Genomic DNA, 11,803 nt, shown 5'->3' with positions numbered 1-11,803 from the left:
CCTCCCTGCTTTCTGCCCCTGCTCCCTTCTCCTGCCTTCCCCATCCCCCTATTCTGAGCCAAAGACTCTTCCCCCATTTCTGAGTCAAAGGCTATTCAAGTCCTTTGCCCCCGTCTTCCACCCCTCTTCACCTGTCCAGCCTTCCCTCACCCCAACTTCTGAGTCAAAAACTATTTGCATCCTTTGCCCCCCTGCCTTCCACCCCTGCTCCCCTTTCCAGCCTCCACCCCCTCATGCCTCCGTTCTGCTGCAAAGACCCTTCAGGTATCTAGAGGCAGCCTTACCCTTGAGACAGGCATGTGTCCGCCTGCCCCAGACACCGCAGCTCCCAAGTCGCCTCCCTGCAACAGTTGGGATGACTGCTCATTTTAAGGGAGATCTGCCACCTCTCTTGTTTTGGAGGCCATGGCCCAGAAACAGGCATGTGTTTGTTTTATTTTTGTGAATGAGAGTCAGGGGGTGTTAGGAAAGAATTCTGTCCCCCAACCTGGGGCTCCTGTCCCTTCTTGTTGTCATGTGCCTCAGCAAAGCCAGCTCTGAAATGCATCAGCTCCCAACTTTACAAGCAGTTAGGTACAAATCTGCCCAACTGCTTGGAATGCGTTTTGGGGAGCGACAGGTAGGGACACCCATGTGTAGACCCATGGCGTGTGACTTAGAGAGAAGATTAGCTGGAAACCTCCATTTCATGGTGGTGAGCGGCAAATTATATGCTAAATTGATTTTTTGAATGTGTAGTGTTTCCCCCTCCATGCCAAACCAAACCTCACCACAAAAAAAAAAAATTTAAACCCTGGCTTTGTGCGTTAAGGCGGCGCAGCAACAGCCTGACTACTCCAGTTATACATCTGGAGGCATAGTGAAGATTATATGATGTGCTATGTGAAGTTATGCTGGGCTGCATTGAGGCATGCCACTTGCGTGGCATGAAATAGACAAGTCGGGATGTAACGTGACATTTCACAATACACTATGTCATAACATGTCAAGAGCCTGAATTTCTTGAAGTCAGTCTTACAGTGTCCACTGCAATACCTTCTGAGCATGCATTGTATAACACCCCCCAAAAAAACAAAACAAAGCAGGAAGGATAGATGCAAAAATTGAGCAGAAAAAGGATCAAGTTCTCTACAAGAAAAAAAAAGGACTCTGGAACATTTACAAAAATTTCAGAGGTGTGGCTCTTGCAATCTACACTTATTAGACATTCAGCTGTAGAATAGCATGTTTACATTGCTCCCTCAGGGAAAAACTAAAGACCGTCAATATTTTTCTGTTTCTGAATGTCAGACCATCAAAAGGTAATGTCAGTGTTTCAAGCTCTAGTCAGTGCCTCTCCTAAAATGAGAAAATAATTAGAATTGTGTTGGAATATATTTTTAAGAGACTGCCCTCTTTTTACTACCTAAGGATATAAATGTTTCACTGGGTTTATTTTTATCTCATTTTCACAAGAGCCCCATAGAGTACTAGCACCGTGATCCACCTAATATTTACTGGTTTTTTCCATTTTTTTGTTATTGACATATTACAGTAATCAGCAAATAGATTTAATGAGGCTAGTCTCAGTAAGAACCACTGAAATGTTACTGACAAATAAGAAAACTCCAGGGAGGACAATTTTAATTCCTTCATTTTCCAGTCTCTCTGAACTGCAGTCACATCCAGTATGTGCACATTCACTCAAACAGTCATCGGATAATAATGATAATGGATTTTTTTCCCTCTGTAGAGCTATCTCTAGAGATCTGTAGTTTTATCAATAGAATAGTGGCACACAAATAAATGTTACTCTGAATCTTTCCACAAGCCAACTTCTGCATAAAGTCTATCCTATTAGGACTTGGAAAGTTCTGTCAGTATTTGATACAGCCTCCTTTTTTATAGTTGAACCAACCCACAACACTTATTTATTTATTTATTGAGGTAATGAACACCGATGGCATTTAATTCTGTTTACTCTTTTTATTAATCAGACACTAACAAGAATATCATATACATTCCCTCCAATTCTTATTTATCTAATTAATTGCAGTGTGCCTTCTGCAGATGCTTATGCCTTTGTTCCAAGTATGTTTCTGTTTATAGGTAGGGTATCAGGACACAGATAGCTGCCTAAGCAAACCCATGGACCGCTTAAGAGATTGGTGACAAGTACTGGGTCTAAATAGACCAAAATAGGAGAGGGAGGCTTGTTGCTGTCCATCCTATGCATGTGGTGATGTGGTGTTGCATCATTTTGGGGTGACAGGACCCAGCAAGAAAATGGGGACAGCCTAAGTGTTTGTGCTACTCCCATCCGGCTGTGTCTGAACATGTAAGAGAGACCAGAGAAAAGAGGTATCTGAGAAGAGGAGTTCATGCTCACAAGCCAAATGAAAGCCAGCTTAGCCAAAGGATTGTTTTTGTGTGTGTACAGTGTGCAGAACAGCGGGGCAATATCACCATTGCCATTTAGATGTGACTAGGTTGCTGATCATATGTAGAAATGTCCTGCAATCCCTTCAAAGGGGCAGACCTTCAGGTTGGGTTCTTCACATCAGTGACTGCTAGTGCTGCCTTGTCTCCTGGCTGGAGGATGGAGGAGCCCCAGAAACTCCCCAGCCAGGTAACAGTTTCTCAGGCTGAGTATATTCCTAAGTCCTCTACCAACTCAATCCTTGCTTCACCACCCAAGACGAAAAAGGAGAATACTGAGGAATTAGAGCAGCCTCTATTCAGAAAAGCGACAGGGGATGATTTCACATTCTGCTTTTGCAGTGGAGGAAGGAAGATACACTTCTACATTGTATCTCATGATCAGGGAGACTATGCATTCAGCTCAGATTAGAACAAAGTTGAATACCAAAAGTTACAATCACCCAATGACTTTTTGGTGACCTACCTAAAACAGTCATTGGATAATCATGACCAAAATAGTTTGGTTGTCTAGTTCAGTTCCTGATGAGATGTCCACATCTTCATGCTAACTACAAAAAAGATAACTTTATAGCAGTCTGGGAAGACAGAGATGGAACAGAACAGAACAGAATGGAGCCTGCTACCAGCCCAGTTCAGGCAATGCTATCAGGACCAGAGCTGTAGGAGTCCCCCACAGTGGACCAAGCTGAGTGTTAGTGTGACGTTAGCTGCGCACATTCCAGTGCCAAATACTGCTGAGTGTACTAGCTGCTACACATTGACTGGGAGTTCAGTCATGTTAACTAATACCCTCTAGAGAGTCAGGATATCTTGCCATTTATCCCAGTCTTGGCTGGAACACAAAGCTGATTACCCTGTTTGTATTTAAGAAGAAACTTCCAGCTGCTGCTCCCCTAACTCTTTCCACAAATATGTAAACCAATTCTGCATATACTCACTTTTGGTTCCTGAACTACCATACCAGTTTCTGCAGGATATGGTAAAGGGGAAAAATCAGTTAAATCTTAGACCTTGTAAAAGGTGGCCCAGGCCTGACCAAACAAATTTGTAGGCCTCGGATAGATGCAAAATGTCTCTCAGTTTGAAACATCCTACTAAGAAAGCAATGGAATTTTATACTTCAGTTCTGGGCTGTTGCTGTTCTGGAGCTGAATGCAGAGCAGTGTCATCTGGCACTGCCAATCCAGAACCTCTCTTTCTCAAAAGCTACTATTTGGGGAAAGAAGGAAAAGAAAATTATGTTTTAACATCTGTTTTAACTCTGTTTGGAGAAGCGAAAAGGCACTTGGACATTTAGTCTGGATATGCATCTGAGCTTTTGGATAATTATGGAAAACTTATTTAAATCTTTCTTTGGTTTTTAAATGAACCTGAAAATACTGAAAGAGCATCTCCCATTTTTATTGTGGTATTTCTATTGGCAAGAGGAAATCAGGAAGTTTAAATGCACAGAAAATCTAGACACATTTTTCCCCTTTGCCAGGATATTTTCAGACTTCAAAAATGTTTGATCCAGGAGTGGCTGAAGTTTGAGGCTGGGTCTTATTTTTCTTAAGGTGTGGGTCTTATTTTTTGCGTTCAGTCACACTTGCCGTGAGCCAGCTTTATTACGCTGCTGCACATTTATGTTAAATTAGCATCCTTTTTTAAAACAAGAGTTTTCTGCTTCACCTATAATATTTTAAATATAACAAACGAGAAGTTCAATTTAAGGTCATCAAGAGCTAATAAACAGTAGCGTGCCTTATAGCATAAAACAGTATCCATTTACAATTCGTATATGTAAAGATATAGAGGTAATAGGTTTTTATGGAAAACTACACTAACTTCACATTTTCTGCAATGGTGCTTATATACCATCTCTTTCACATAGGCTAGCCCTGCTTATATAAGGTAATTATTTTGACATGCAGATAGATGTTTAAACATTAGAATACAATATTTAAATATGAACTATACGCCTCCTAATTACTGCAAACTCAGGTTAATAGCAGGATTTTGTAGCCATTATACCCTGGGTTTGGAATTGGTTGCAATAGGATTTTTCATTAGTTGTTACATATGTATCTGTACCTATCTTATTAGCATATTGTATGTACTATTTTCTACAATTTCTTCATTCTGATTATATCTATAGATGATGAAATTTTTCATGGAGAAAATTCTGATATAGTTCAGAGTTTCTCTTATCTATAATTGTTATCATATAGATATCCTCACTACATAAGCCATCATTTTCATAAGTCAATGCGAGGTTTTGGCTGCTAAACACGTCTGAAAAATTAGTCTTTTTTAAGATTTGGAAGTGTAATATTTGGCACCCATTTTTTAAAATCTTGGCTACTTTTTAGCTATTGGCAAGTACATACCCACTCTACAACTATGAGATTTGAATGTTTAGAGTTGAACGTAGCAAATATATCCCAAAGTTTGAAAAGCACTTCTAAGTATGAACAAAGATATAGGATAAAGATAAATAAACGGCCAAGTCATGTCTCTAGGAAACAGCTGTAGAATGAGGGAAAATGTCTTAATGTAAGAGGGAAAATATGTGAAAGCATCATAAATACAAGACGGTTGTCATAGCAGCATAATGGTATGGGGCTGAAATACATCTTATGCAAAAGCAGACTAGAACTAAGATATGCAAGGAAGACCTGGGCGCACACAGGAAAGAAAGATGATGACATAGCAATGCTATGCAAAAAAACAACATGAGAATGAACGTGCAGAACTCCACTAAATGAAGGCTGCCAATGTCAGCACTGACATACAATGATTTCTGGGAGAGAGAGATTCTAGGTCGTCAGGAGAAGGTCTGGCTGAATCCAACACCATAAAGTTCCTTACTCCCTGTGATTCACAAGCGTATCTAACTTACTATAGCCCATTCCCCTGCTGTCTAACAATAGCTGTTCTTGCTACTCTAAAGCTAAAAGAGGTCCTCTACTCCCTACTGTTCTTCTGAAAATTCTTTTTTGGGATTGTTGTTGTCATCTACATCCCCCTCCCGTCTCTGGGATAACAGATGTTATGGCACCACCCCGGCAGCATGATGCCTCAGGATTTTGTAGCTTCAAAGCCACAACATTTTCTGATTTTCTGAGCAATTCACTTCTTAAATGGGAAGGGAGGAGTAAAAACTCCATTTTAATTAAAATAATAATTTGTGGATTTGCAGCTCGAGACTTTATTTCTGCAGTGTTGGAGCTCTATTTGAGGAGTTGTATCGAATGTTCAGTCTACCTTGATACTGATTCAGGAGCTGGAAGAACTGCATCAGAACAGCAGAATAGATCTGCAGCAAAGGTTGCTTTGGTTCCAGCTTGGATTCCAACATAGAAATGCTAGTCTTGGAACAGATGTTTCAAGGCCCAAACATGCATCTGGTCCCTATCAGAGACATAAGATCTGGAAAACGTGGCCAAACTAGAGTGTTTTTAGCTGAATGCATCACAAATTCAAATTGAATTGTTAGGGCACTGGTTGAAATGAAGACTATATAAGTTACAAAAAGCTTTTTTCCTTTAAGTTTGAAAAGAAAAACAGGTTCAGCAATCTCTCATGCCTAGGATATGATGCAATAGGTTCAGGTCAAATAAGCCATAAGGAAATTAGAGAGAGAGAGGACAGTCATAGGAGGGTTTTATTTACGTTAAAAAGTGAGTGCCAATTTATGACAAGCACAGTTCTATTCCTTCCCCCACCCAATGCTTTGCACAGTTCACAGATACTAATTGTGCAGATATATAATCTCATTAATTGTAATTCTTTTTCAGAAGATAGAGTCTACTAAATAAATATGACACTACTGTAGGCCTTTTATTAAAAAATGCCAATATCCCATAAAGTGTGTATTGTCATACTACAAGTTAACGACCTCTTGGTTTTAATGTTTTCTGCTAACTGTTATGCTCTATTGGCTTCATCCTTATGTCTGTCATGATACAAGGATGCAGATACACCCTTATAATAGATTGTTTTCCTGCAAGATATTGCTTTGTACTGTTGCTTTGGGTACACAAGAGTGTGACTAAAATTAGAATTTTGCCTGTTTTTACATGTTTTTGGTAAAATTATATCCCACATGCGCACACACTCTTCCATACCAGCATCCTTTTATACTTAAAACCCCTTTTTGCAGTGTTGCTAAAGATTCAGGTCTATGCAGATGTGTGCAACATACAGGAAGTTTTCCCCTGCAGGTTAAATACTAAAGTTACGTAAGTCTATTCCCCTACTTAACTACATTCCTCTTTGCTAGAACAGCCTTCTAAAGTAAGGGGATCAAAAAGGACTTTGTAAAGATAGGATTTGCCAAAAACTACTGGAAATCATAGGAAAAAGGAAAAAATTGATAATAGTCAAATAAAAGCCCTTTTCTCTTCGATCCATTGGCACAAGTTATGTACAAAAATACTTAAAGGGTAAGTCAGACAAAGGCATCTTTAACTTAAAATGAAGCCACAGTGGGGAGCGATATTGCCAACATCAAGATAAAAAACGTTCTGAGAATGAACCATTCAGAATCACAAGATTTTAAAACAATAATAAAGGGAAGGTTCTTTCCTTGACTTCTGTGTTTTTAATCATGTTGGGATTACATTTCCCTGCTCCCTTCCCTAACACTTAAACTATAAATCTTTTTTTAAAAATGAAAGTTGAGATTGAAGATGGACAGAAAGACTATGATTCCAGGATGTGGGGCTTTAGGAGATTCATCAGACGCAATAAACTTATATAAGTTGTTAACCCTGCCTAAATTGGAAGGTTATCTCCTTATCAGGTATCTTTTGACTCTGACCATAAAGGCTAAATACAAACACAACAGCAGCAAATATGATGGCAACAGTTATGTTTGTGATATGGTATGGTGAAGGTCAGACTCTCATAGTAAAGTTGTCTCATTTTTGTCATATTACACTACAGGAGCAAAGGATATCCATCTAGTTAGTTTTATCTCGCTGTCTATTTATCTACCATATGTCAAGTGATACAGCATATTCCAATGTGATGTCAAGTAATGTCACCCATAAAACACTTTGTATCGAAAGTCAACAACAAAACCAAATCTGCATGAAGACCACAGCCACAAGCATTTGTGTGTGAATTGGAGAAATCTGAGTTCACTTTTTACCGGTCTCCAAATTTTGGGGCTAGGTTTATAAGAAACTGATGCAACTCATTGAAGCTCTGAGTCAGCTTCCACTAAAATTAGATTCTCTTTCTGTTAACTTTAATGGGTGTGGGATTGGTCCTGAAGGATCCAGGTGAATTTTGGTATCATGTTTGCTATGGAATTTATTTGGAAACAAACTTTTGCTATTTGAAGCAGAGCACTAAAGCATACATCAGACGTCATTTACTATCTTTGCTTCTTCAGCCTCATTCTTCATCCTGTTTAGCCATGGATTTGATCATAGTACCATGTGGTATTATATGGTTTAAGAGGATTTCCAGGACTGCATCACTTTGCAAATGAATCAGCAGTTTCTAACTCCTCCATGCCGGAATGCAATTTATTTGCTTTAAAGGGATGTTGCTGATTTTTTTTAATCATTATTTTGGGGAAAGGAAGTCTTTTAAAGCCTCACTTACATAATTCATAATGTTTAATTAAGCAAGTTCTTTTAAAAAAGGTATCTTCCCCAGGATATTTGCAGTATGAGAGAGCAAAAACAAATCCTGTCCTCTCCTATGTACACCTCTGAGTGCAGTCTCATAGCTTTCAGTTTTACTGCTGCTGCTGCTGGTGGTTAAGGCCTTTTTACAGAGCCTGACAAAGGCCATTGCCACTACCAGAAGAATGAAAAAGTACAGGATGTCTCATTTGCACTTTCTCTGTTCCTACCCTTGAGATAGACATTAGAGCCAACTATAGCTTTAAACCATATCCCTCTACTCTGGAGCAACTGACCTGTCCTCTGTTGTAAATTAAACCAGTTTTTAAATCTGCTTTGTGTGGGCCTAGCAGGCCTGGTGACCAGAGATAACAGGTAGCACTGAGAGCTCTGGCCAAACCTGTGACCTGTCACCCATCATACATGTGCTGCATTGTAGTTGAATCCTCATAATATCTCCACCTTGCCCAGGAAGGAATATTCTCAGTGTGGCATCTGCTTAATTGAAGCCATCTTTATCCTGCCGCAGGAGCACAAAAAAGTCCTTAATGTAAATAAAAATTAGGCCCAAAGCACTGGCAAATATATAAAACAGGCAAAGTGAAGAAACAGACGCATTTAAACCTCCCATCTCTTGCTGTCACAGAAACCTCTGGGGGGGGTTGAGTCAAAAGTCTGAACAAAAAATTTCTGAGGGAAATCTGGATCTCAGGTTGATGGAGTTCCTTTAAAGCTAGATGACTTAAAGAGGGTGTAAATTATTATTTCGTGACTAGTGCACTTTCAGGGACAAGACCAAAAATAGGGTACCATCATGCAACAAGGCTAAGAGAATGCGATATAATTCTCATGCTGCAGCATTCCCTTCACCAGCCATAAATGGGGTTCGAAGATTATTTATACTGCTAGTTAACTGAGAAAGCTTTAAGCCGTGACTACAACATGACTCCCCCTTCAAGAAAGAATTATTTGTCCGGGTTGTATTTTCAGTGCTTGAATTCTCACTTCCTGCTAATAAGACAGGTAGGGATGGGAAAACAGAGTAGGAATAAATAAGAACATTCCTGACCAAACAATTGTCAAGCTTCAAATGTCTCATCTATTTAAAACCTAGTTGCTAACCGTTAAACAGTTTTGCACTAACAAAACATATGCTAATGCTGTTCCATTTAAACAGCAGTCTTTGCCATCCAATGAACAGCTTCCTAAGGGACCTCCCAATATAATGTGTCCAAATAAAGTATATTCCTTTAAATGTTAGTGTTTTCCATCAGAAAGCCTGTACATCTTTAGTGTCAGACAAGACAAGGAGGGTGCATTCCTGCTTTAGGTGAAAAACTTAGTACAACACATGTATCTAGACACTTAACATCACTGTGCACAACAAACCATGGAACTATGACTATTGCTGGGGTAGAGGCAGCAGCCCACTACCAAGCAGGCTGATGCAGAGCAGTGTGGGGAGCGACATCTGTACGATGATGCTGCTACAAACCCCTGCTCTTACCAAATGCATTGTGCACTGAAGCAACAGAGCTTCAGGGTCTAACCTCTGATCTGAAAGTAGCCCACAGAAAATTCAGGGAACTAGATGTCCCTACCACAAGGATGAGCATCGTGTGAGTCAGCCTTCCCTATGGTTGAATCCTCAGGCATGCAGGAGTCACGCTCAGCACACTCAGGAAGGGTGAAGTGATGTGGAGGGAAAAGTGTTTTTATAGTTCTTCTATGGCTCTTGCCAATCCTATGTTAGATGGTAGCCATTTTGGCTCCTGGCACAACCCAGAGTACCCTTGGAGCTCCTCTAAACCGCACCAGTTCATAACAGACTCAGTGGGTATTGTACTGTCCACAGCTTGCTAGAGCACAGTGCTCTCTGGCTGCTCTCCTTTCTTTCCTGGTGCTTTCTTGGCAAGCCCCCTGTGCTGAAGAAGCCTGACACACAGTTTGTTACCACCCCATGTCAGCTTTTCCCAGCATCCTGAGCTACGCGCTTCTAGCTGTCTGAGCCAATATTACACTCCATTTGGTCTGCCAAACTGGCAAGGGGAGGGCTGTACCTACATGGCAAAACCTACATTCCTGTTTGTGAACCGATAGCTTTTCTGAGCTGTTAAACATGGTGTTTAGTTATTCACCTTTTAATAAAGAGAAGATTGACAGAGACATTACTTTCTTACTTTCTCTAAGAGAGGGTTTCAGATATATAAGACAATATAAAACAGCAGAAGTGAGGCAAAATACCTAAGCACATACAGAAAATGAGTAAAACATATTATTATAAAAGATCCCTAATTCTTTGTTTTCCCCATTTATATTATCCTATCAGACAATAAATCATTTCATTTATCTTCATTCTTGTCAACTTCATTTCTATAGATGGCAATTTTTTAAAACCAGAGCTGGAGAAATACATTTATTGGCAGCTTTCAATGGGTGTCTTTGTTTGATATCAGTAAACTAGAACATTTGACTAATTCTATCACAGTAGAAAGTTGAGGAATATACAAATATCCCTGAAATAGCTTTTGCAGATAGAAACCTTTAACTTGAAACACAGAGCAGGAGATTGAAAGAGAATTGTGATGGTACAGGGGAGTCATCTTACTGAGGAGGAGGGAAGGCCTGCTGGTAAGGGTTCAAACATAGAATTTGGGAACTGAGGTCCAGTTTTTTCCCCTGCCCCCAAATATCCTTGAGCAAGTCACATAGGCCATGAATAAACACTCAGTTTCTCTTGGGAGAGTTGTTGCTCTCCCAGGCCAAAAGATGAGTGTAGAGACATTCAAGATGTGTCTGCCTGTGCAAAATGGCTGCTCCAGGGGAGAGATAATCCAGGAACAACCAGGGCTAAATGGCTTCTGGGAGAGTGAATGTCTGTACCTTTGGAGAGAAGCTGTAACAGTCCTCTAGCATCCCAGCATGCTTTGCTCCCAGTCCTGTCCTCCCCCTCCCCAGTGAGTCTAGGGCAGGGGCGGGCAATTAATTTGGGCGGAGGGCCGCTTACTGAGTTTTGGCAAGCCATTGAGGGCCGCGTGACAGGCAGCCAGGGGCAGGTAACTATTAATTTTCTAAATTTTTTAGGGGCCCCACGGGCCAGATAGAATGGCCTGGCAGGCCTCATCTGGCCCACAGGCCACATTTTGCCCACCCCTGATCTAGGGAGACAGTGTGTCACTTGGGCTGGGCTATATTGCTCCAGCCAAACAGAGAGCCCCTTCATAATCCCTTCTCATTGTGCTGCAGGGAGACACCTCTCAAAGCAGTCTGAGTCACCCAGTTATGGCTGCCCTATGTACTGCTGTCATTCATCTCCAGGCAGACTGGGGGGCCTATAAAGCAAGGTGAAATGTGTGCATAGGGCCTCTCTGGCTGCAGAGTAACTCAGCATTCATACATCTCTTCAGGGGTCTCTAGGTAATTTTTTCTACCAAAATAACAAACCCAGGAGAATTCTCCCAAATCATTTGAACATATGTACTCTGTGGAACAAGTACAGACCAGATGCTTGTGGGTTCCACTAAGTTGTTTGTAAACCTCTCACACTATGAACACCAACATTACATTGATATGATGGACACAGAATGAAGAAACAAATGTCAACCCTCCAGCATTTTTCTCTGCTTATTTTTCTTTTGCTTTGTTATTTATTTAGCAAAATTGTTATTCAGAAAATCTCTAATCACAAGGTTTGACCTGTATTCTCTTAATCAGGAGGGACTTTTCTCATCATGGTTAAGCATGATATCCTTTTAATTGTC

This window comes from Crocodylus porosus, unplaced genomic scaffold (assembly GCF_001723895.1).
Source record: "Crocodylus porosus isolate Cpor-Errol unplaced genomic scaffold, CroPor_comp1, whole genome shotgun sequence".
In the NCBI taxonomy this organism is placed as follows: domain Eukaryota; kingdom Metazoa; phylum Chordata; order Crocodylia; family Crocodylidae; genus Crocodylus; species Crocodylus porosus.
Note: the sequence above shows the minus strand (reverse complement) of the source record.